Genomic DNA, 25,324 nt, shown 5'->3' with positions numbered 1-25,324 from the left:
TTCAGTGTATTCCTTCTCCTTAACTACTTCCATTGTCTCCGATTTGGCTGTTTCAGTTGAGGGTAATTCAATTGAAGATTCCAAATGCACAGGCTCTGTTTCTTCTCTGTCCTTTGCTGGAAGAACGTATGTGACCAACTCATGCTTGTCAATATCAACGATTTCAGAGATAGTTTTTGAAACAATAATGTCACTTTGTTCTGTTTGCCATTCCTCTAGACTTTTCTCTTGGCTCTCTACTAGTATGCTCTCCGTGCTAGTTTCAGGGATGTAAACAAATTCTTCAGATTTTGTTATTGATTCAGCTATTTCACTTGTAGTGGATGTAGATTCTATGACCACCTCTTTCTTAGTTATTTTACTTTCAACTTCTGGAGAGATTTCTTTGGAGAAACCATCTGCTTTTATCTCAGATGTGCCAAATAACGACAGTTTTGGCAGCCTGAATGATGGAAGCTTCCATCCCTCAGATTCTCTTTCTTCTTCCTGAGATTTAACTTTTTCTTCAAACACTGAAATCTGTGTTATTGTATCAGCCATGTCTACATAATCTTTAGTTTCCCTTTTCTCTTCTTTGTATGTTGTTATTTCTGCTTTCACTGTTGAAATTTCTTCTGTGGATTTCTGAAGTGCTGTCTCAGCAAAAGTTTGTGAAGTTGCTTCTCTGGGCTCATCCAAAGAAGATTCTGGTGGAACGTCTGTGGCAGTAAAAAGTGGAATTTTGAATGTGGGCAATTTCCATCCGAATGACCTTTCTTCTTCCTCTACTACTGTAGTTGCCACTTCGGAAAGGAACATGGAGACATCTTCTACAGTCTCTGCTTTCTCAACACCTTCTTCAGGTTTAACTGCTACTTCAACCGTGGTGGTTTCAGTTGTTGGTATGCTGACTTGAGTTTGTGGAGAAACTTCCTTTACTTCACCCTCCTCTGCTACCGTCTCAATTTCAGGGGTGGTTCGGTGAAGCTCAAATGTAGGAGAAATGGCTTCTATAGCAGCTGTCTTTACAGTTGCGATGGTTTTCTCAACCTTTGTAATTTTCTTCCTGTGCTTTTTGGCTTTGCCCTTTACTTTCATGCTGTCTTTAGGTGATTCCTTAACAACATCAACATCCTCTCCTACGATTTCACCCACTTCAACTTTCAGTTTCTTATCTGTGTCAGTCTCTTGGCATATTGGCAACTGATCAGAAGCCTCAGACTTTTCCTCTTCAATGTATTCCTTCTCTGAAACTATTTCCATTGTCTCAGATTCAGCTTCTTCAGTTGAGAGGGTTTTAATTGCAGATTCCAAATGCACATGCTCTGCTTCGTCTCTCTCCTGTGCTATAAGAATGTCTGTGACTAACTCGTGCATGTCAATATCAACAATTTCAGAAGTAGGTTTCGAAACAATAATCTCACTTTGTTCTGTTTGCACCTCCTGTAGGCTTTTCTCTTTTGCCTCTACTAGAATGCTCTCTAGATTCGTTTCAGTGATGTAAACACATTCTTCGGATTTTGTTTTTGAGTCAGTTATTTTACTTGTAGTGGAAGTAGATTCTATGACCACCTCGGTCTCAGTTATTTTACTTTCACCGTCTGGAGAGATTTCTTTGGAGGATCCATCTGCTTTAATCTCAGATGTGCCAAACAATGGCAGTTTTGGCAGCCTGAATGATGGAGGCTTCCAGCTTTCTGGTTCTGTTTCTTCTGTAATTTTCACTTTTTCTTCAGACACTGAAATCTCTGTTATTGTATCAGCCATGTCTATATTATCTTTAGTTTTCTCTTTCACTGCTTCATATGTTGTTATTTCTGCTTTCACTGCTGAAATTTCTTTTGTTGATTTTTGATATGCTGTCTCAGCAACAGTTTGTGAAGTTGCTTCTCTGGGCTCATCCACAGAAGATTCTGGTGGAACGTCTGTGGCACTAAAAAGTGGAATTTTGAATGTGGGCAATTTCCATTCGAATGACCTTTCTTCCTCCTCTACTACTGTAGATGCTACTTCAGAAAGGACCATGGAGACATCTTCTACGGTCTCTGCTTTCTCAACACCTTCTTCAGGTTTAACTGCTACTTCAACCGTGGTGGTTTCAGTTGTTGGTATGCTGACTTGTACCTGCTCTTCATAAACTGACACAGTGACTTGAGTTTGTGGAGAAACTTCCTTTACTTCACCCTCCTCTGCTACAGTCTCAATTTCAGGGGTGGTTCGGTGAAGCTCAAGTGTAGGAGAAATGGCTTCTACAGCAGCTGTCTTTACACTAGTGATGGTTTTCTCAACCTTTGTAATTTTCTTCCTGTGCTTTTTGGCTTTGCCCTTTACTTTCATGCTGTCTGTAGGGGATTCCTTATCAACATCAACATCCTCTGTTAGGATTTCATCCACTTCAACTTTCAGTTTCTTATCTGTGTCAGTCTCTTGAGGTATTGGCAACTGCTCAGAAGCCTCAGACTTTTCCTCTTCAGTGTATTCCTTCTCCACAACTACTTCCATTGTCTCCGATTTGGCTGTTTCAGTTGAGGGTAATTCAACTGAAGATTCCAAATGCACAGGCTCTGTTTCTTCTCTGTCCTGTGCTGGAAGAACGTATGTGACCAACTCATGCTTGTCAATATCACCGATTTCAGAGATAGTTTTTGAAACAATAATGTCACTTTGTTCTGTTTGCCATTCCTCTAGACTTTTCCCTTGGCCCTCTACTAGTATGCTCTCCATGCTAGTTTCAGGGATGTAAACAAATTCTTCAGATTTTGTTATTGACTCAGCTATTTCACTTGTAGTGGATGTAGATTCTATGATCACCCCTTTCTTAGTTATTTTACTTTCAACTTCTGGAGAGATTTCTTTGGAGAAACCATCTGCTTTTATCTCAGATGTGCCAAATAATGACAGTTTTGGCAGCCTGAATGATGGAAACTTCCATCCCTCAGATTCTCTTTCTTCTTCCTGAGTTATAACTTTTTCTTCAGACACTGAAATCTCTGTTATTGTATCAGCCATGTCTACATAATCTTTAGTTTCCTTTTTCTCTTCTTTGTATGTTGTTATTTCTGCTTTCACTGTTGAAATTTCTTCTGTGGATTTCTGAAGTGCTGTCTCAGCAACAGTTTGTGAAGTTGCTTCTCTGGGCTCATCCACAGAAGATTCTGGTGGAATGTCTGTGGCACTAAAAAGTGGAATTTTGAATGTGGGCAATTTCAATCCAAATGACCTTTCTTCCTCCTGTACTACTGTGGTTGCCACTTCGGAAAGGACCATGGAGACATCTTCTACAGTCTTTGCTTTCTCAACACCTTCTTCAGGTTTAACTGCTACTTCAACCGTGGTGGTTTCAGTTGTTGGTATGCTGACTTGTACCTGCTCTTCAAAAACTGACACAGTGATTTGAGTTTGTGGAGAAACTTCCTTTACTTCACCCTCCTCTGCTACAGTCTTAATTTCAGTGGTGGTTCGGTGAAGCTCAAGTGTAGGAGAAATGGCTTCTACAGCAGCTGTCTTTACAGTTGTGATGGTTTTCTCAACCTTTGTAGTTTTTTTCCTGTGCTTTTTGGCTTTGCCCTTTACTTTCATGCTGTCTGTAGGGGATTCCTTATCAACATCAACATCCTCTGTTAGGATTTCATCCACTTCAACTTTCAGTTTCTTATCTGTGTCAGTAACTTGAAGTATTGGCAACTGCTCAGATGCCTCAGATTTTTCCTGTTCAGTGTATTCCTTCTCCACAACTACTTCCATTGTCTCTGATTTGGCTGTTTCAGTTGAGGGTAATTCAATTGAAGATTCCAAATGCACAGGCTCTGTTTCTTCTCTGTCCTTTGCTGGAAGAACGTATGTGACCAACTCATTCTTGTCAATATCAATGATTTCAGAGATAGTTTTTGAAACAATAATGTCACTTTGTTCTGTTTGCCATTCCTCTAGACTTTTCTCTTGGCCCTCTACTAGTATGCTCTCCATGCTAGTTTCAGGGATGTAAACAAATTCTTCAGATTTTGTTATTGACTCAGCTATTTCACTTGTAGTGGATGTAGATTCTATGACCACCTCTTTCTTCGTTATTTTACTTTCAACTTCTGGAGAGATTTCTTTGGAGAAACCATCTGCTTTTATCTCAGATGTGCCAAATAATGACAGTTTTGGCAGCCTGAATGATGGAAGCTTCCATCCCTCAGATTCTCTTTCTTCTTCCTGAGTTATAACTTTTTCTTCAGACACTGAAATCTCTGTTATTGTATCAGCCATGTCTACATAATCTTTAGTTTCCTTTTTCTCTTCTTTGTATGTTGTTATTTCTGCTTTCACTGTTGAAATTTCTTCTGTGGATTTCTGAAGTGCTGTCTCAGCAACAGTTTGTGAAGTTGCTTCTCTGGGCTCATCCACAGAAGATTCTGGTGGAATGTCTGTGGCACTAAAAAGTGGAATTTTGAATGTGGGCAATTTCCATCCGAATGACCTTTCTTCCTCCTCTACCACTGTAGTGGCCACTTTGGAAAGGACCATGGAGACATCTTCTACAGTCTCTGCTTTATCAACACCTTCTTCGGGTTTAACTGCTACTTCAACTGCAGTGGTTTCAGTTGTTGGTATGCTGACTTGTACCTGCTCTTCATAAACTGACACAGTGACTTGAGTTTGTGGAGAAACTTCCTTTACTTCACCCTCCTCTGCTACCGTCTCAATTTCAGGGGTGGTTTGGTGAAGCTCAAGTGTAGGAGAAATGGCTTCTACAGCAGCTGTCTTTACAGTTGTAATGGTTTTCTCAACCTTTGTAATTTTCTTCCTGTGCTTTTTGGCTTTGCCCTTTACTTTCATGCTGTCTGTAGGGGATTCCTTGTCAACATCAACATCCTCTGTTAGGATTTCATCCACTTCAACTTTCAGTTTCTTATCTGTGTCAGTCTCTTGGCATATTGGCAACTGCTCAGAAGCCTCAGACTTTTGATCTTCAACGTAGTCCTTTACTGCAACTATTTCCATTGTCTCAGATTCAGCTTCTTCAGTTGAGGGGGTTTTAATTGCAGATTCCAAATGCACATGCTCTGCTTCGTCTCTCTCCTGTGCTATAAGAATGTCTGTGACTAACTCATGCATGTCAATATCAACAATTTCAGAAGTAGCTTTCGAAACAATAATCTCACTTTGTTCTGTTTGCACCTCCTGTAGGCTTTTCTCTTTTGCCTCTACTAGTATGCTCTCCACGGTCGTTTCAGTGATGTAAACACATTCTTTGGATTTTGTTTTTGAGTCAGTTATTTCACTTGTAGTGGAAGTAGATTCTATGACCAGCTCGGTCTCAGTTATTTTACTTTCACCTTCTGGAGAGATTTCTTTGGAGGATCCATCTGCTTTAATCTCAGATGTGCCAAATAATGGCAGTTTTGGCAGCCTGAATGATGGAGGCTTCCAGCTTTCTGGTTCTGTTTCTTCTGTAATTTTGACTTTTTCTTCAGACACTGAAATCTCTGTTATTGTATCAGCCATGTCTACATAATCTTTAGTTTCCTTTTTCTCTTCTTTGTATGTTGTTATTTCTGCTTTCACTGTTGAAATTTCTTCTGTTGATTTCTGAAGTGCTGTCTCAGCAACAGTTTGTGAAGTTGCTTCTCTGGGCTCATCCACAGAAGGTTCTGGTGGAACGTCTGTGGCAGTAAAAAGTGGAATTTTGAATGTGGGCAATTTCCATCCGAATGACCTTTCTTCCTCCTCTACTACTGTAGTGGCCACTTCGGAAAGGACCATGGAGACATCTTCTACAGTCTCTGCTTTCTCAACACCTTCTTCAGGTTTAACTGCTACTTCAACCGTGGTGGTTTCAGTTGTTGGTATGCTGACTTGTACCTGCTCTTCATAAACTGACACAGTGACTTGAGTTTGTGGAGAAACTTCCTTTACTTCACCCTCTTCTGCTACAGTCTCAATTTCAGGGGTGGTTCGGTGAAGCTCAAGTGTAGGAGAAATGGCTTCTACAGCAGCTGTCTTTACACTTGTGATGGTTTTCTCAACCTTTGTAATTTTCTTCCTGTGCTTTTTGGCTTTGCCCTTTACTTTCATGCTGTCTGTAGGGGAATCCTTATCAACATCAACATCCTCTGTTAGGATTTCATCCACTTCAACTTTCAGTTTCTTATCTGTGTCAGTCTCTTGAAGTATTGGCAACTGCTCAGAAGCCTCAGATTTTTCCTCTTCAGTGTATTCCTTCTCCACAACTACTTCCATTGTCTCCGATTTGGCTGTTTCAGTTGAGGGTAATTCAATTGAAGATTCCAAATGCACAGGCTCTGTTTCTTCTCTGTCCTTTGCTGGAAGAACGTATGTGACCAACTCATGCTTGTCAATATCAACGATTTCAGAGATAGTTTTTGAAACAATAATGCCACTTTGTTCTGTTTGCCATTCCTCTAGACTTTTCTCTTGGCTCTCTACTAGTATGCTCTCCGTGCTAGTTTCAGAGATGTAAACAAATTCTTCAGATTTTGTTATTGACTCAGCTATTTCACTTGTAGTGGATGTAGATTCTATGACCACCTCTTTCTTAGTTATTTTACTTTCAACTTCTGGAGAGATTTCTTTGGAGAAACCATCTGCTTTTATCTCAGATGTGCCAAATAACGACAGTTTTGGCAGCCTGAATGATGGAAACTTCCATCCCTCAGATTCTCTTTCTTTTTCCTGAGTTTTAACTTTTTCTTCAGACACTGAAATCTCTGTTATTGTATCAGCCATGTCTACATAATCTTTAGTTTCCTTTTTCTCTTCTTTGTATGTTGTTATTTCTGCTTTCACTGTTGAAATTTCTTCTGTGGATTTCTGAAGTGCTGTCTCAGCAACAGTTTGTGAAGTTGCTTCTCTGGGCTCATCCACAGAAGGTTCTGGTGGAACGTCTGTGGCAGTAAAAAGTGGAATTTTGAATGTGGGCAATTTCCATCCGAATGACCTTTCTTCCTCCTCTACTACTGTAGTGGCCACTTCGGAAAGGAGCATGGAGACATCTTCTACAGTCTCTGCTTTCTCAACACCTTCTTCAGGTTTAATTGCTACTTCAACCGTGGTGGTTTCAGTTGTTGGTATGCTGACTTGTACCTGCTCTTCATAAACTGACACAGTGACTTGAGTTTGTGGAGAAACTTCCTTTACTTCACCCTCCTCTGCTACCATCTCAATTTCAGGGGTGGTTCGGTGAAGCTCAAGTGTAGGAGAAATGGCTTCTACAGCAGCCGTCTTTACAGTTGTAATGGTTTTCTCAACCTTTGTAATTTTTTTCCTGTGCTTTTTGGCTTTGCCCTTTACTTTCATGCTGTCTGTAGGGGATTCCTTATCAACATCAACATCCTCTCCTACGATTTCATCCACTTCAACTTTCAGTTTCTTATCTGTGTCAGTCTCTTGGCGTATTGGCAACTGCTCAGAAGCCTCAGACTTTTCCTCTTCAATGTATTCCTTTTCTGCAACTATTTCCATTGTCTCAGATTCAGCTTCTTCCGTTGAGGGGGTTTTAATTGCAGATTCCAAATGCACATGCTCTGCTTCGTCTCTCTCCTGTGCTATAAGAATGTCTGTGACTAACTCATGCATGTCAATATCAACAATATCAGAAGTAGGTTTCGAAACAATAATCTCACTTTGTTCTGTTTGCACCTCCTGTAGGCTTTTCTCTTTTGCCTCTAATAGTATGCTCTCTACAGTCGTTTCAGTGATGTAAACACATTCTTCGGATTTTATTTTTGAGTCAGTTATTTCACTTGTAGTGGAAGTAGATTCTATGACCACCTCGGTCTCAGTTATTTTACTTTCACCGTCTGGAGAGATTTCTTTGGAGGATCCATCTGCTTTAATCTCAGATGTGCCAAATAATGGCAGTTTTGGCAGCCTGAATGATGGAGGCTTCCAGTTTTCTGGTTTTGTTTCTTCTGTAATTTTCACTTTTTCTTCAGACACTGAAATCTCTGTTATTGTATCTGCCATGTCTACATTATCTTTAGTTTTCTCTTTCACTGATTCATATGTTGTTATTTCTGCTTTCACTGCTGAAATTTCTTTTGTTGATTTTTGATATGCTGTCTCAGCAACAGTTTGTGAAGTTGCTTCTCTAGGCTCATCCACAGAAGATTCTGGTGGAACGTCTGTGGCAGTAAAAAGTGGAATTTTGAATGTGGGCAATTTCCATCCGAATGACCTTTCTTCCTCCTCTACTACTGTAGTGGCCACTTCGGAAAGGAGCATGGAGACATCTTCTACAGTCTCTGCTTTCTCAACACCTTCTTCAGGTTTAACTGCTACTTCAACCGCAGTGGTTTCAGTTGTTGGTATGCTGACTTGTACCTGCTCTTCATAAACTGACACAGTGACTTGAGTTTGTGGAGAAACTTCCTTTACTTCACCCTCCTCTGCTACAGTCTCAATTTCAGGGGTGGTTCGGTGAAGCTCAAGTGTAGGAGAAATGGCTTCTACAGCAGCTGTCTTTACACTTGTGATGGTTTTCTCAACCTTTGTAATTTTCTTCCTGTGTTTTTTGGCTTTGCCCTTTACTTTCATGCTGTCTGTAGGGGATTCCTTATCAACATCAACACCCTCTGTTAGGATTTCATCCACTTCAACTTTCAGTTTCTTATATGTGTCAGTCTCTTGAAGTATTGGCAACTGCTCAGAAGCCTCAGATTTTTCCTCTTCAGTGTATTCCTTCTCCACAACTACTTCCATTGTCTCCGATTTGGCTGTTTCAGTTGAGGGTAATTCAATTGAAGATTCCAAATGCATAGGCTCTGTTTCTTCTCTGTCCTTTGCTGGAAGAATGTATGTGACCAACTCATGCTTGTCAATATCAACGATTTTAGAGATAGTTTTTGAAACAATAATGTCACTTTGTTCTGTTTGCCATTCCTCTAGACTTTTCTCTTGGCCCTCTACTAGTATGCTCTCCATCCTAGTTTCAGGGATGTAAACAAATTCTTCAGATTTTGTTATTGACTCAGCTATTTCACTTGTAGTGGATGTAGATTCTATGACCACCTCTTTCTTAGTTATTTTACTTTCAACTTCTGGAGAGATTTCTTTGGAGAAACCATCTGCTTTTATCTCAGATGTGCCAAATAACGACAGTTTTGGCAGCCTGAATGATGGAAACTTCCATCCCTCAGATTCTCTTTCTTCTTCCTGAGTTTTAACTTTTTCTTCAGACACGGAAATCTCTGTTATTGTATCAGCCATGTCTACATAATCTTTAGTTTCCTTTTTCTCTTCTTTGTATTTTGTTATTTCTGCTTTCACTGTTGAAATTTCTTCTGTGGATTTCTGAAATGTTGTCTCAGCAACAGTTTGTGAAGTTGCTTCTCTGGGCTCATTCACAGAAGATTCTGGTGGAACGTCTGTGGCAGTAAAAAGTGGAATTTTGAATGTGGGCAATTTCCATCCGAATGACCTTTCTTCCTCCTCTACTACTGTAGTGGCCACTTCGGAAAGGACCATGGAGACATCTTCTACAGTCTCTGCTTTCTCAACACCTTCTTCAGGTTTAACTGCTACTTCAACCGTGGTGGTATCAGTTGTTGGTATGCTGACTTGTACCTGCTCTTCATAAACTGACACAGTGACTTGAGTTTGTGGAGAAACTTCCTTTACTTCACCCTCCTCTGCTACCGTCTCAATTTCAGGGGTGATTCGGTGAAGCTCAAGTGTAGGAGAAATGGCTTCTATAGCAGCTGTCTTTACAGTTGTAATGGTTTTCTCAACCTTTGTAATTTTTTTCCTGTGCTTTTTGGCTTTGCCCTTTACTTTCATGCTGTCTGTAGGGGATTCCTTATCAACATCAACATCCTCTCCTACGATTTCATCCACTTCAACTTTCAGTTTCTTATCTGTGTCAGTCTCTTGGCGTATTGGCAACTGATCAGAAGCCTCAGACTTTTCCTCTTCAATGTATTCCTTTTCTGCAACTATTTCCATTGTCTCAGATTCAGCTTCTTCAGTTGAGGGGGTTTTAATTGCAGATTCCAAATGCACATGTTCTGCTTCGTCTCTCTCCTGTGCTATAAGAATGTCTGTGACTAACTCATGCATGTCAATATCAACAATTTCAGAAGTAGGTTTCGAAACAATAATCTCACTTTGTTCTGTTTGCACCTCCTGTAGGCTTTTCTCTTTTGCCTCTACCAGTATGCTCTCTACAGTCATTTCAGTGATGTAAACACATTCTTCGGATTTTATTTTTGAGTCAGTTATTTCACTTGTAGTGGAAGTAGATTCTATGACCACCTCGGTCTCAGTTATTTTACTTTCACCGTCTGGAGAGATTTCTTTGGAGGATCCATCTGCTTTAATCTCAGATGTGCCAAATAATGGCAGTTTTGGCAGCCTGAATGATGGAGGCTTCCAGTTTTCTGGTTCTGTTTCTTCTGTAATTTTCACTTTTTCTTCAGACACTGAAATCTCTGTTATTGTATCTGCCATGTCTACATTATCTTTAGTTTTCTCTTTCGCTGCTTCATATGTTGTTATTTCTGCTTTCACTGCTGAAATTTCTTTTGTTGATTTTTGATATGCTGTCTCAGCAACAGTTTGTGAAGTTGCTTCTCTGGGCTCATCCATAGAAGATTCTATTGTAACATCTGTGGCACTAAAGAGTGGAATTTTAAATGTGGGCAATTTCAATCCAAATGACCTTTCTTCCTCCTGTACTACTGTGGTTGCCACTTCGGAAAGGACCATGGAGACATCTTCTACAGTCTCTGCTTTCTCAACACCTTCTTCAGGTTTAACTGCTACTTCAACCGTGGTGGATTCCGCTGTTGGTGTGCTGACTTGTAGCCGCTCTTCAAAAACTGACACAGTGATTTGAGTTTGTGGAGAAACTTCCTTTACTTCACCCTCCTCTGCTACAGTCTTAATTTCAGGGGTGGTTCGGTGAAGCTCAAGTGTAGGAGAAATGGCTTCTACAGCAGCTGTCTTTACACTTGTGATGGTTTTCTCAACCTTTGTAATTTTCTTCCTGTGCTTTTTGGCTTTGCCCTTTACTTTCATGCTGTCTGTAGGGGAATCCTTATCAACATCAACATCCTCTCCTACGATTTCACCCACTTCAACTTTCAGTTTCTTATCTGTGTCAGTAACTTGAAGTATTGGCAACTGCTCAGATGCCTCAGATTTTTCCTGTTCAGTGTATTCCTTCTCCACAACTAATTCCATTGTCTCCGATTTGGCTGTTTCCGTTGAGGGTAATTCAATAGAAGATTCCAAATGCATAGGCTCTGTTTCTTCTCTGTCCTTTGCTGGAAGAACGTATGTGACCATCTCATGCTTGTCAATATCAACGATTTCAGAGATAGTTTTTGAAACAATAATGTCACTTTGTTCTGTTTGCCATTCCTCTAGACTTTTCTCTTGGCTCTCTACTAGTATGCTCTCCATGCTAGTTTCAGGGATGTAAACAAATTCTTCAGATTTTGTTATTGACTCAGCTATTTCACTTGTAGTGGATGTAGATTCTATGACCACCTCTATCTTAGTTATTTTACTTTCAACTTCTGGAGAGATTTCTTTGGAGGATCCATCTGCTTTTATCTCAGATGTGCCAAATAATGACAGTTTTGGCAGCCTGAATGATGGAAACTTCCATCCCTCAGATTCTCTTTCTTCTTCCTGAGTTTTAACTTTTTCTTCAGACACTGAAATCTCTGTTATTGTATCAGCCATGTCTACATAATCTTCAGTTTCCTTTTTCTCTTCTTTGTATGTTGTTATTTCTGCTTTCACTGTTGAAATTTCTTCTGTGGATTTCTGAAGTGCTGTCTCAGCAACAGTTTGTGAAGTTGCTTCTCTGGGCTCATCCACAGAAGATTCTGGTGGAACGTCTGTGGCAGTAAAAAGTGGAATTTTGAATGTGGGCAATTTCCATCCGAATGAACTTTCTTCCTCCTGTACTACTGTAGTTGCTACTTCGGAAAGGACCATGGAGACATCTTCTACGGTCTCTGCTTTCTCAACACCTTCTTCAGGTATAACTGCTACTTCAACCGTGGTGGTTTCAGTTGTTGGTATGCTGACTTGTACCTGCTCTTCATAAACTGACACAGTGACTTGAGTTTGTGGAGAAACTTCCTTTACTTCACCCTCCTCTGCTACAGTCTCAATTTCAGGGGTGGTTCGGTGAAGCTCAAGTGTAGGAGAAATGGCTTCTACAGCAGCTGTCTTTACAGTTGTAATGGTTTTCTCAACCTTTGTAATTTTTTTCCTGTGCTTTGTGGCTTTGCCCTTTACTTTCATGCTGTCTGTAGGGGATTCCTTATCAACATCAACATCCTCTCCTACGATTTCATCCACTTCAACTTTCAGTTTCTTGTCTGTGTCAGTCTCTTGAAGTATTGGCAACTGCTCAGAAGCCTCAGTTTTTTCCTGTTCAGTGTATTCCTTCTCTACAACTACTTCCATTGTCTCCGATTTGGCTGTTTCAGTTGAGGGTAATTCAACTGCAGATTCCAAATGCACAGGCTCTGTTTCCTCTTTGTCCTGTGCTGGAAGAACGTATGTGACCAACTCATGCTTGTCAATATCACCGATTTCAGAGATAGTTTTTGAAACAATAATGCCACTTTGTTCTGTTTGCCATTCCTCTAGACTTTTCTCTTGGCCGTCTACTAGTATGCTCTCCATGCTAGTTTCAGGGATGTAAACAAATTCTTCAGATTTTGTTATTGACTCAGCTTTTTCACTTGTAGTGGATGTAGATTCTATGACCACCTCTTTCTTAGTTATTTTACTTTCAACTTCTGGAGAGATTTCTTTGGAGGATCCATCTGCTTTTATCTCAGATGTGCCAAATAATGACAGTTTTGACAGCCTGAATGATGGAAACTTCCATCCCTCAGATTCTCTTTCTTCTTCCTGAGTTATAACTTTTTCTTCAGACACTGAAATCTCTGTTATTGTATCAGCCATGTCTACATAATCTTTAGTTTCCTTTTTCTCTTCTTTGTATGTTGTTATTTCTGCTTTCACTGTTGAAATTTCTTCTGTGGATTTCTGAAGTGCTGTCTCAGAAACAGTTTGTGAAGTTGCTTCTCTGGGCTCATCCACAGAAGACTCTGGTGGAATGTCTGTGACAGTAAAAAGTGGAATTTTGAATGTGGGCAATTTCCATCCGAATGACCTTTCTTCCTCCTCTACTACTGTAGTGGCCACTTCGGAAAGGACCATGGAGACATCTTCTACAGTCTCTGCTTTCTCAACACCTTCTACAGGTTTAACTGCTACTTCATCCGTGGTGGTTTCAGTTGTTGGTATGCTGACTTGTACCTGCTCTTCATAAACTGACACAGTGACTTGAGTTTGTGGAGAAACTTCCTTTACTGCACCCTCCTCTGCTACCGTCTCAATTTCAGGGGTGGTTCGGTGAAGCTCAAGTGTAGGAGAAATGGCTTCTACAGCAGCTGTCTTTACAGTTGTAATGGTTTTCTCAACCTTTGTAATTTTTTTCCTGTGCTTTTTGGCTTTGCCCTTTACTTTCATGCTGTCTGTAGGTGATTCCTTATCAACATCAACATCCTCTCCTACGATTTCACCCACTTCAACTTTCAGTTTCTTATCTGTGTCAGTCTCTTGGCGTATTGGCAACTGATCAGAAGCCTCAGACTTTTCCTCTTCAATGTATTCCTTTTCTGCAACTATTTCCATTGTCTCAGATTCAGCTTCTTCAGTTGAGGGGGTTTTAATTGCAGATACCAAATGCACATGCTCTGCTTCGTCTCTCTCATGTGCTATAAGAATATCTGTGACTAACTCATGCATGTCAATATCAACAATATCAGAAGTAGCTTTCGAAACAATAATCTCACTTTGTTCTGTTTGCACCTCCTGTAGGCTTTTCTCTTTTGCCTCTACTAGAATGCTCTCTAGAGTCGTTTCAGTGATGTAAACACATTCTTCGGATTTTGTTTTTGAGTCAGTTATTTTACTTGTAGTGGAAGTAGATTCTATGACCACCTCGGTCTCAGTTATTTTACTTTCACCGTCTGGAGAGATTTCTTTGGAGGATCCATCTGCTTTAATCTCAGATGTGCCAAACAATGGCAGTTTTGGCAGCCTGAATGATGGAGGCTTCCAGCTTTCTGGTTCTGTTTCTTCTGTAATTTTCACTTTTTCTTCAGACACTGAAATCTCTGTTATTGTATCAGCCATGTCTACATTATCTTTAGTTTTCTCTTTCACCGCTTCATATGTTGTTATTTCTGCTTTCACTGCTGAAATTTCTTCTGTGGATTTCTGAAGTGCTGTCTCAGCAACAGTTTGTGAAGTTGCTTCTCTGGGCTCATCCACAGAAGATTCTGGTGGAATGTCTGTGGCACTAAAAAGTGGAATTTTGAATGTGGGCAATTTCAATCCAAATGACCTTTCTTCCTCCTGTACTACTGTGGTTGCCACTTCGGAAAGGACCATGGAGACATCTTCTTCAGTCTCTGCTTTCTCAACACCTTCTTCAGGTTTAACTGCTACTTCAACCGCAGTGGTTTCAGTTGTTGGTATGCTGACTTGTACCTGCTCTTCATAAACTGACACAGTGACTTGAGTTTGTGGAGAAACTTCCTTTACTTCACCCTCCTCTGCTACAGTCTCAATTTCAGGGGTGGTTCGGTGAAGCTCAAGTGCAGGAGAAATGGCTTCTACAGCAGCTGTCTTTACACTTGTAATGGTTTTCTCAACCTTTGTAATTTTCTTCCTGTGCTTTTTGGCTTTGCCCTTTACTTTCATGCTGTCTGTAGGTGATTCCTTATCAACATCAACATCCTCTGTTAGGATTTCATCCACTTCAACTTTGAGTTTCTTATCTGTGTCAGTCTGTTGAGGTATTGGCAACTGCTCAGAAGCCTCAGACTTTTCCTCTTCAGTGTATTCCTTCTCCGCAACTACTTCCATTGTCTCCGATTTGGCTGTTTCAGTTGAGGGTAATTCAACTGAAGATTCCAAATGCACAGGCTCTGTTTCTTCTCTGTCCTGTGCTGGAAGAACGTATGTGACCAACTCATGCTTGTCAATATCAACGATTTCAGAGATAGTTTTTGAAACAATAATGTCACTTTGTTCTGTTTGCCATTCCTCTAGACTTTTCTCTTGGCCCTCTACTAGTATGCTCTCCATGCTAGTTTCAGGGATGTAAACAAATTCTTCAGATTTTGTTATTGACTCAGCTATTTCACTTGTAGTGGATGTAGATTCTATGACCACCTCTTTCTTAGTTATTTTACTTTCAACTTCTGGAGAGATTTCTTTGGAGAAACCATCTGCTTTTATCTCAGATGTGCCAAATAATGACAGTTTTGGCAGCCTGAATGATGGAAGCTTCCATCCCTCAGATTCTTTTTCTTCTTCCTGAGTTATAACTTTTTCTTCAGACACTGAAATCTCTGTTATTGTATCAGCCATGTCTACATAATCTTTAGTTTCTTTTTTCTCTTCTTTGTATGTTGTTATTTCTGCTTTCACTGTTGAAATTTCTTCTGTGGATTTCTGAAGTGCTGTCTCAGCAACAGTTTGTGAAGTTGCTTCTCTGGGCTCATCCACAGAAGATTCTGGTGGAATGTCTGTGGCACTAAAAAGTGGAATTTTGAATGTGGGCAATTTCCATCCGAATGACCTTTCTTCCTCCTCTACTACTGTAGATGCTACTTCGGAAAGGACCATGGAGACATCTTCTACGGTCTCTGCTTTCTCAGCACCTTCTTCAGGCTTAACTGCTACTTCAACCGTGGTGGTTTCAGTTGTTGGTATGCTGACTTGTACCTGCTCTTCATAAACTGACTCAGTGACTTGAGTTTGTGGAGAAACTTCCTTTACTTCACCCTCCTCTGCTACCGTCTCAATTTCAGGGGTGGTTCGGTGAAGCTCAAGTGTAGGAGAAATGGCTTTTACAGCAGCCGTCTTTACAGTTGTAATGGTTTTCTCAACCTTTGTAATTTTTGTCCTGTGCTTTTTGGCTTTGCCCTTTACTTTCATGCTGTCTGTAAATGATTCCTTATCAACATCATCATCCTCTCCTACGATTTCACCCACTTCAACTTTCAGTTGTTTATCTGTGTCAGTCTCTTGGTGTATTGGCAACTGATCAGAAGCCTCAGACTTTTCCTCTTCAATGTATTTCTTTTCTGCAACTATTTCCATTTTCCCAGATTTAGCTTCTTCAGTTGAGGGGGTTTTAATTGCAGATTCCAAATGCACATGCTCTGCTTCGTCTCTCTCCTGTGCTATAAGAATATCTGTGACTAACTCATGCATGTCAATATCAACAATTTCAGAAGTAGCTTTCGAAACAATAATCTCACTTTGTTCTGTTTGCACCTCCTGTAGGCTTTTCTCTTTTGCCTCTAATAGTATGCTCTCCACGGTCTTTTCAGTGATGTAAACACATTCTTCGGATTTTGTTTTTGAGTCAGTTATTTCACTTGTAGTGGAAGTAGATTCTATGAACAGCTCGGTCTCAGTTATTTTACTTTCACCGTCTGGAGAGATTTCTTTGGAGGATCCATCTGCTTTAATCTCAGATGTGCCAAATAATGGCAGTTTTGGCAGCCTGAATGATGGAGGCTTCCAGCTTTCTGGTTCTGTTTCTTCTGTAATTTTGACTTTTTCTTCAGACACTGAAATCTCTGTTATTGTATCTGCCATGTCTACATTATCTTTAGTTTTCTCTTTCACTTCATATGTTGTTATTTCTGCTTTCACTGCTGAAATTTCTTTTGTTGATTTTTGATATGCTGTCTCAGCAACAGTTTGTGAAGTTGCTTCTCTGGGCTCATCCACAGTAGATTCTATTGTAACATCTGTGGCACTAAAGAGTGGAATTTTGAATGTGGGCAATTTCCATCCGAATGACCTTTCTTCCTCCTCTACTACTGTAGTGGCCACTTCGGAAAGGACCATGGAGACATCTTCTACAGTCTCTGCTTTCTCAACACCTTCTTCAGGTTTAACTGCTACTTCAACCGTGGTGGTTTCAGTTGTTGGTATGCTGACTTGTACCTGCTCTTCATACACTGACACAGTGACTTGAGTTTGTGGAGAAACTTCCTTTACTTCACCCTCCTCTGTTACAGTCTCATTTTCAGGGGTGGTTCGGTGAAGCTCAAGTGTAGGAGAAATGGCTTCTACAGCAGCTGACTTTACAGTTGTAATGGTTTTCTCAACCTTTGTAATTTTCTTCCTGTGCTTTTTGGTTTTGCCCTTTACTTTCATGCTGACTGTAGGGGATTCCTTATCAACATCAACATCCTCTGTTAGGATTTCATCCACTTCAACTTTAGGTTTCTTAACTGTGTCAGTCTCTAGAAGTATTGGCAACTGCTCAGAAGCCTCAGATTTTTCCTCTTCAGTGTATTCCTTCTCCAAAACTACTTCCATTGTCTCCGATTTGGCTGTTTCAGTTGAGGGTAATTCAATTGAATATTCCAAATGCACAGGCTCTGTTTCTTCTCTGTCCTTTGCTGGAAGAACATATGTGACCAACTCATGCTTGTCAATATCAACGATTTCAGAGATAGTTTTTGAAACAATAATGTCACTTTGTTCTGTTTGCCATTCCTCTAGACTTTTCTCTTGGCCCTCTACTAGTATGCTCCCCATCCTAGTTTCAGGGATGTAAACAAATTCTTCAGATTTTGTTATTGACTCAGCTATTTCACTTGTAGTGGATGTAGATTCTATGACCACCTCTTTCTTAGTTATTTTACTTTCAACTTCTGGAGAGATTTCTTTGGAGAAACCATCTGCTTTTATCTCAGATGTGCCAAATAATGACAGTTTTGGCAGCCTGAATGATGGAAACTTCCATCCCTCAGATTCTCTTTCTTCTTCCTGAGTTATAACTTTTTCTTCAGACACTGAAATCTCTGTTATTGTATCAGCCATGTCTACATAATCTTTAGTTTCCTTTTTCTCTTCTTTGTATGTTGTTATTTCTGCTTTCACTGCTGAAATTTCTTCTGTGGATTTCTGAAGTGTTGTCTCAGCAACAGTTTGTGAAGTTGCTTCTCTGGGCTCATCCACAGAATATTCTGGTGGAATGTCTGTGGCACTAAAAAGTGGAATTTTGAATGTGGGCAATTTCAATCCAAATGACCTTTCTTCCTCCTGTACTACTGTGGTTGCCACTTCGGAAAGGACCATGGAGACATCTTCTACAGTCTCTGCTTTCTCAACACCTTCTTCAGGTTTAACTGCTACTTCAACCGTGGTGGTTTCCGTTGTTGGTGTGCTGACTTGTAGCCGCTCTTCAAAAACTGACACAGTGATTTGAGTTTGTGGAGAAACTTCCTTTACTTCACCCTCCTCTGCTACAGTCTTAATTTCAGTGGTGGTTGGGTGAAGCTCAAGTGTAGGAGAAATGGCTTCTACAGCAGCTGTCTTTACAGTTGTGATGGTTTTCTCAACCTTTGTAATTTTTTTCCTGTGCTTTTTGGCTTTGCCCTTTACTTTCATGCTGTCTGTAGGGGATTCCTTATCAACATCAACATCCTCTCCTACGATTTCACCCACTTCAACTTTCAGTTTCTTATCTGTGTCAGTAACTTGAAGTATTGGCAACTGCTCAGATGCCTCAGATTTTTCCTGTTCAGTGTATTCCTTCTCTACAACTAATTCCATTGTCTCCGATTTGGCTGTTTCAGTTGAGGGTAATTCAATTGAAGATTCCAAATGCACAGGCTCTGTTTCTTCTCTGTCCTGTGCTGGAAGAACGTATGTGACCAACTCATGCTTGCCAGTATCAACGATTTCAGAGATAGTTTTTGAAACAATAATGCCACTTTGTTCTGTTTGCCATTTCTCTAGACTTTTCTCTTGGCCCTCTACTAGTATGCTCTCCATGCTAGTTTCAGGGATGTAAACAAATTCTTCAGATTTTGTTATTGACTCAGCTATTTCACTTGTAGTGGATGTAGATTCTATGACCACCTCTTTCTTAGTTATTTTACTTTCAACTTCTGGAGAGATTTCTTTGGAGAAACCATCTGCTTTTATCTCAGATGTGCCAAATAATGACAGTTTTGGCAGCCTGAATGATGGAAGCTTCCATCCCTCAGATTCTCTTTCTTCTTCCTGAGTTATAACTTTTTCTTCAGACACTGAAATCTCTGTTATTTTATCAGCCATGTCTACATAATCTTTAGTTTCCTTTTTCTCTTCTTTGTATGTTGTTATTTCTGCTTTCACTGTTGAAATTTCTTCTGTGAATTTCTGAAGTGCTATCTCAGCAACAGTTTGTGAAGTTGCTTCTCTGGGCTCATCCACAGAAGATTCTGGTGGAACGTCTGTGGCACTAAAAAGTGGAATTTTGAATGTGGGCAATTTCCATCCGAATGACCTTTCTTCCTCCTCTACTACTGTAGTGGCCACTTCGGAAAGGACCATGGAGACATCTTCTACAGTCTCTGCTTTCTCAACACCTTCTTCAAGTTTAACTGCTACTTCAACCGTGGTGGTTTCAGTTGTTGGTATGCTGACTTGTACCTGCTCTTCATAAACTGACACAGTGACTTGAGTTTGTGGAGAAACTTCATTTACTTCACCCTCCTCTGCTACCGTCTTAATTTCAGGGGTGGTTCGGTGAAGCTCAAGTGTAGGAGAAATGGCTTCTACAGCAGCTGTCTTTACAGTTGTAATGGTTTTCTCAACCTTTGTAATTTTTTTCCTGTGCTTTTTGGCTTTGCCCTTTACTTTCATGCTGTCTGTAGGGGATTCCTTATCAACATCAACATCCTCTCCTACGATTTCACCCACTTCAACTTTCAGTTTCTTATCTGTGTCAGTCTCTTGGCGTATTGGCAACTGATCAGAAGCCTCAGACTTTTCCTCTTCAATGTATTCCTTTTCTGCAACTATTTCCATTGTCCCAGATTCAGCTTCTTCAGTTGAGAGGGTTTTAATTGCAGATTCCAAATGCACATGCTCTGCTTCGTCTCTCTCCTGTGCTATAAGAATGTCTGTGACTAACTCATGCATGTCAATATCAACAATTTCAGAAGTAGGTTTCGAAACAATAATCTCACTTTGTTCTGTTTGCACCTCCTGTAGGCTTTTCTCTTTTGCCTCTACTAGTATGCTCTCCATGATCGTTTCAGTGATGTAAACACATTCTTCGGATTTTGTTTTTGAGTCAGTTATTTCACTTGTAGTGGAAGTAGATTCTATGACCACCTCGGTCTCAGTTATTTTACTTTCACCTTCTGGAGAGATTTCTTTGGAGGATCCATCTGCTTTAATCTCAGATGTGCCAAATAATGGCAGTTTTGGCAGCCTGAATGATGGAGCCTTCCAGCTTTCTGGTTTTGTTTCTTCTGTAATTTTGACTTTTTCTTCAGATACTGAAATCTCTGTTATTGTATCTGCCATGTCTACATTATCTTTAGTTTTCTCTTTCACTGCTTCATATGTTGTTATTTCTGCTTTCACTGCTGAAATTTCTTTTGTTGACTTTTGATATGCAGTCTCAGCAACAGTTTGTGAAGTTGCCTCTCTGGGGTCATCCATAGAAGATTCTATTGTAACATCTGTGGCACTAAAGAGTGGAATTTTAAACGTGGGCAATTTCAATCCAAATGACCTTTCTTCCTCCTGTACTACTGTAGTGGCCACTTTGGAAAGGACCATGGAGACATCTTCTACAGTCTCTGCTTTCTCAACACCTTCTTCAGGTTTAACTGCTACTTCAACCGTGGTGGTTTCAGTTGTTGGTGTGCTGACTTGTAGCCGCTCTTCAAAAACTGACACAGTGACTTGAGTTTGTGGAGAAACTTCCTTTACTTCACCCTCCTCTGCTACCGTCTCAATTTCAGGGGTGGTTCGGTGAAGCTCAAGTGTAGGAGAAATGGCTTCTACAGCAGCTGTCTTTACAGTTGTGATGGTTTTCTCAACCTTTGTAATTTTCTTCCTGTGCTTTTTGGCTTTGCCCTTTACTTTCATGGTGTCTGTAGGTGATTCCTTATCAACATCAACATCATCTGTTAGGATTTCATCCACTTCAACTTTCAGTTTCTTATCTGTGTCAGTCTCTTGAAGTATTGGCAACTGCTCAGAAGCCTCAGATTTTTCCTCTTCAGTGTATTCCTTCTCCACAACTACTTCCATTGTCTCCGATTTGGCTGTTTCAGTTGAGGGTAATTCAATTGAAGATTCCAAATGCACAGGCTCTGTTTCTTCTCTGTCCTGTGCTGGAAGAACGTATGTGACCAACTCATGCTTGTCAATATCAACGATTTCAGAGATAGTTTTTGAAACAATAATGCCACTTTGTTCTGTTTGCCATTCCTCTAGACTTTTCTCTTGGCCCTCTACTAGTATGCTCTCCATGCTAGTTTCAGGGATGTAAACAAATTCTTCAGATTTTATTTTTGACTCAGCTATTTCACTTGTAGTGGATGTAGATTCTATGACCACCTCTTTCTTAGTTATTTTACTTTCAACTTCTGGAGAGATTTCTTTGGAGAAACCATCTGCTTTTATCTCAGATGTGCCAAATAACGACAGTTTTGGCAGCCTGAATGATGGAAGCTTCCATCCCTCAGATTCTCTTTCTTCTTCCTGAGATTTAACTTTTTCTTCAGACACTGAAATCTCTGTTATTGTATCAGCCATGTCTACATAATCTTTAGTTTCCTTTTTCTCTTCTTTGTATGTTGTTATTTCTGCTTTCACTGTTGAAATTTCTTCTGTGGATTTCTGAAGTGCTGTCTCAGCAACAGTTTGTGAAGTTGCTTCTCTGGGCTCATCCACAGAAGACTCTGGTGGAACGTCTGTGGCAGTAAAAAGTGGAATTTTGAATGTGGGCAATTTCCATCCGAATGATCCTTCTTCCTCCTCTACTACTGTAGTAGCCACTTTGGAAAGGACCATGGAGACATCTTCTACAGTCTCTGCTTTCTCAACACCTTCTTCAGGTTTAACTGCTACTTCAACCGTGGTGGTTTCATTTGTTGGTATGCTGACTTGTACCTGCTCTTCATAAACTGACACAGTGACTTGAGTTTGTGGAGAAACTTCCTTTACTTCACCCTCCTCTGCTACAGTCTCAATTTCAGGGGTGGTTCGGTGAAGCTCAAGTGTAGGAGAAATGGCTTCTACAGCAGCTGTCTTTACAGTTGTAATGGTTTTCTCAACCTTTGTAATTTTTTTCCTGTGCTTTTTGGCTTTGCCCTTTACTTTCATGCTGTCTGTATGTGATTCCTTAACAACATCAACATCCTCTCCTACGATTTCACCCACTTCAACTTTCAGTTTCTTCTCTGTATCAGTCTCTTGGCATATTGGCAACTGATCAGAAGCCTCAGACTTTTCCTCTTCAATGTATTCCTTTTCTGCAACTATTTCCATTGTCTCAGATTCAGCTTCTTCAGTTGAGAGGGTTTTAATTGCAGATTCCAAATGCACATGCTCTGCTTCGTCTCTCTCCTGTGCTATAAGAATGTCTGTGACTAACTCATGCATGTCAATATCAACAATTTCAGAAGTAGCTTTCGAAACAATAATCTCACTTTGTTCTGTTTGCACCTCCTGTAGGCTTTTCTCTTTTGCCTCTACTAGTATGCTCTCTAGAGTCGTTTCAGTGATGTAAACACATTCTTCGGATTTTGTTTTTGAGTCAGTTATTTTACTTGTAGTGGAAGTAGATTCTATGACCACCTCAGTCTCAGTTATTTTACTTTCACCGTCTGGAGAGATTTCTTTGGAGGATCCATCTGCTTTAATCGCAGATGTGCCAAATAATGGCAGTTTTGGCAGCCTGAATGATGGAGGCTTCCAGCTTTCTGGTTCTGTTTCTTCTGTAATTTTCACTTTTTCTTCAGACACTGAAATCTCTGTTATTGTATCTGCCATGTCTACATTATCTTCAGTTTCCTTTTTCTCTTCTTTGTATGTTGTTATTTCTGCTTTCACTGTTAAAATTTCTTCTGTGGATTTCTGAAGTGCTGTCTCAGCAACAGTTTGTGAAGTTGCTTCTCTGGGCTCATCCACAGAAGATTCTGGTGGAACGTCTGTGGCACTAAAAAGTGGAATTTTGAAAGTGGGCAATTTCCATCCGAATGACCTTTCTTCCTCCTCTACTACTGTAGTTGCCACTTTGGAAAGGACCATGGAGACATCTTCTACAGTCTCTGCTTTCTCAACACCTTCTTCAGGTTTAACTGCTACTTCAACCGTGGTGGTTTCAGTTGTTGGTGTGCTGACCTGTACTTGTTCTTCATAAATTGACACAGTGAGTTGAATTTGTGGAGAAACTTCCTTTACTTCACTCTCTTCCACTACAGTCCTAATTTCAGGGGTGGGTAAGTGAAGTTCAAGTGTAGGAGAGATGACTTCTACATCAGTTGTTTTTACAGTTTTGATGGTTTTCTCAACCTTTGTAATCTTTTTCCTGTGCTTTTTGCCTTTTACTTCAATGCCATCTGTCAATGAATCCTGATCAACATCAATATCCACCTCAACTTTAATTTTTTTATCTGTGTCAGTCTCTTCAGGTATTGGCAACTGCTCAGAAGCCCCATACTTTTCCTTTTCAGTAAATTCCTTCTGCACAACTACTTCTATTGTCTCAGATTCAGCTGCTCCAGTTGAGGGTGATTCAATTGCAGATTCCAAACGCACATGCTCTGCTTCTTCTTTCTCCTGTGCTGTAAGAATGTCTGTGACTAACCCATGCATGTCAATGTCAGCAATTTCAGAGGTAGCTTTCAAAACAAGAATCCCACTTTGTTCTGTTTGCACTTCCCCTAGGCCCTTCTCTTGGCCCTCTATTATGCTCTCCATGCTATTTTCTGTGATGAATACACACTCTTCTGATTTTGTTATTGACTTAGCTATTTCACTTGTAGTGGAAGAGGATTCTATGACAACCTCTTTCTCAGTTATTTTACTTTCATCTTCATGAAAGATTTCTTTGAAGGAAACTTCTGCTTTTACCTCTGTTTCTTCTGGAGTTTTCAGTTTTTCTTCAGACTCTGAAATCACTGTTACTGTATATGTCATGTCTACATTATCTTTGGTTTCTTCTTTCTCTGCTTCGTATGCTGTTATTCCTGCTTTCACTGTTGACATTTCTTCTGTGGATTTCTGAAGTGCTGTCTCAGCAACAGTTTGTGAAGTTGCTTCTCTGGGCTCATCCACAGAAGTGTCTGTTGTAACCTCTGTGGCACTAAAGAATGGAAATTTGAATGTGGGCAATTTCAATCCGAATGACCTTTCTTTCTCCTTTTCTACTGTAGTTGTCAATTCTTTCAGCTCTGTGGAGACATCTTCTAAAGCGTCATCCTTTTGGACACTTTCTTCTGCTTTAACTTCTAGTTTAACTGTGGCACTTTCAGTTATTGGTATTTTGACTTTTACCTGTTTTTCAAATATGGACAGCATGGCTTGGGTTTGTGCAGAAACCTTCTTTCCTTTCTCTATTTTCTCTAGATTTGTGTTCTCAGTGGTGGTTGTATGAAACTCCAGTGTAGGAGAAATGGCTTCTATAACAGGGGTTTGAGCAGTTTTGGTAGTTTTCTCATGCTTTGCAATCGTTTTCTTGTGCATTTTTACTTTCACACCTTCTGTAGGTATTTCTTTGTCTATAGCAATCTCCTTTGTGTCAATTTCATGCACTTCAACTTTCAGTTGTTTATCCATTTCAGGAAGTACGGTTATTAGTGACTCTTCAAGAGCCTCTGACTTTTTGTCTTCAGTGTATACTTTCTCCACAATTGCTCCTGTTTCAGTTTCTGCTGCTTTGGTTGATGGCATTTCAGTTTCAGATTCCAAGTACTCAGGCTCTGCCTCTTTTCTTTCCTCCACTGTGAGAAAATCTGTTCCTAACTCACGCCTGTCAATATCAGCAGTGACAGAGATAGTTGTGGAAGCAATACTGTCAGTTTGTTCTGCTCTGCTTAGGACTGGATCTTGAAATGATGGTTGTGAAACTTTCCAAGCACTTTCCATTTTCTCTAGGCTTTTCTCATGGCCCTCTAGCGGTGCACTCTCAACCATAGTTTTGGTGACATAAAAGCTTTCTTCTGACTTTGCTCTTGACTCGGCTCTTTCACTTGTATGCGTTTTAGTAGTTGCAGCCCCTGTGATTATCTCTATCTTAGCTATCTTACTTTCAGCTTCAGTAGAGATTTCTTTGGACACTTCTTCTGCTCTTGTCGCAGTTGAGTCAAATAATGAAAATGTTGGCAGTCTGATTGTTGGAAACTTCCAACCATCTGATTTTGTTTCTGTAGTCTTTACTTCTCCCTCAGACACTGAAATCTCTGCTTTCTTATCTGCCATTTCTACATTATATTTGGTTTCTTCTTTCTCTACTTCATCAGCTGTTACTTCTGTTTTC

Source organism: Lithobates pipiens, unplaced genomic scaffold (assembly GCF_037356315.1).
Source record: "Lithobates pipiens isolate NorthernLeopardFrog02 unplaced genomic scaffold, aLitPip1_a1.2 Scaffold_30, whole genome shotgun sequence".
NCBI classification, from domain to species: Eukaryota; Metazoa; Chordata; class Amphibia; order Anura; family Ranidae; genus Lithobates; species Lithobates pipiens.
The sequence above is the reverse complement of the archived record's forward strand: the minus strand, read 5'-3'. Positions refer to the sequence as shown.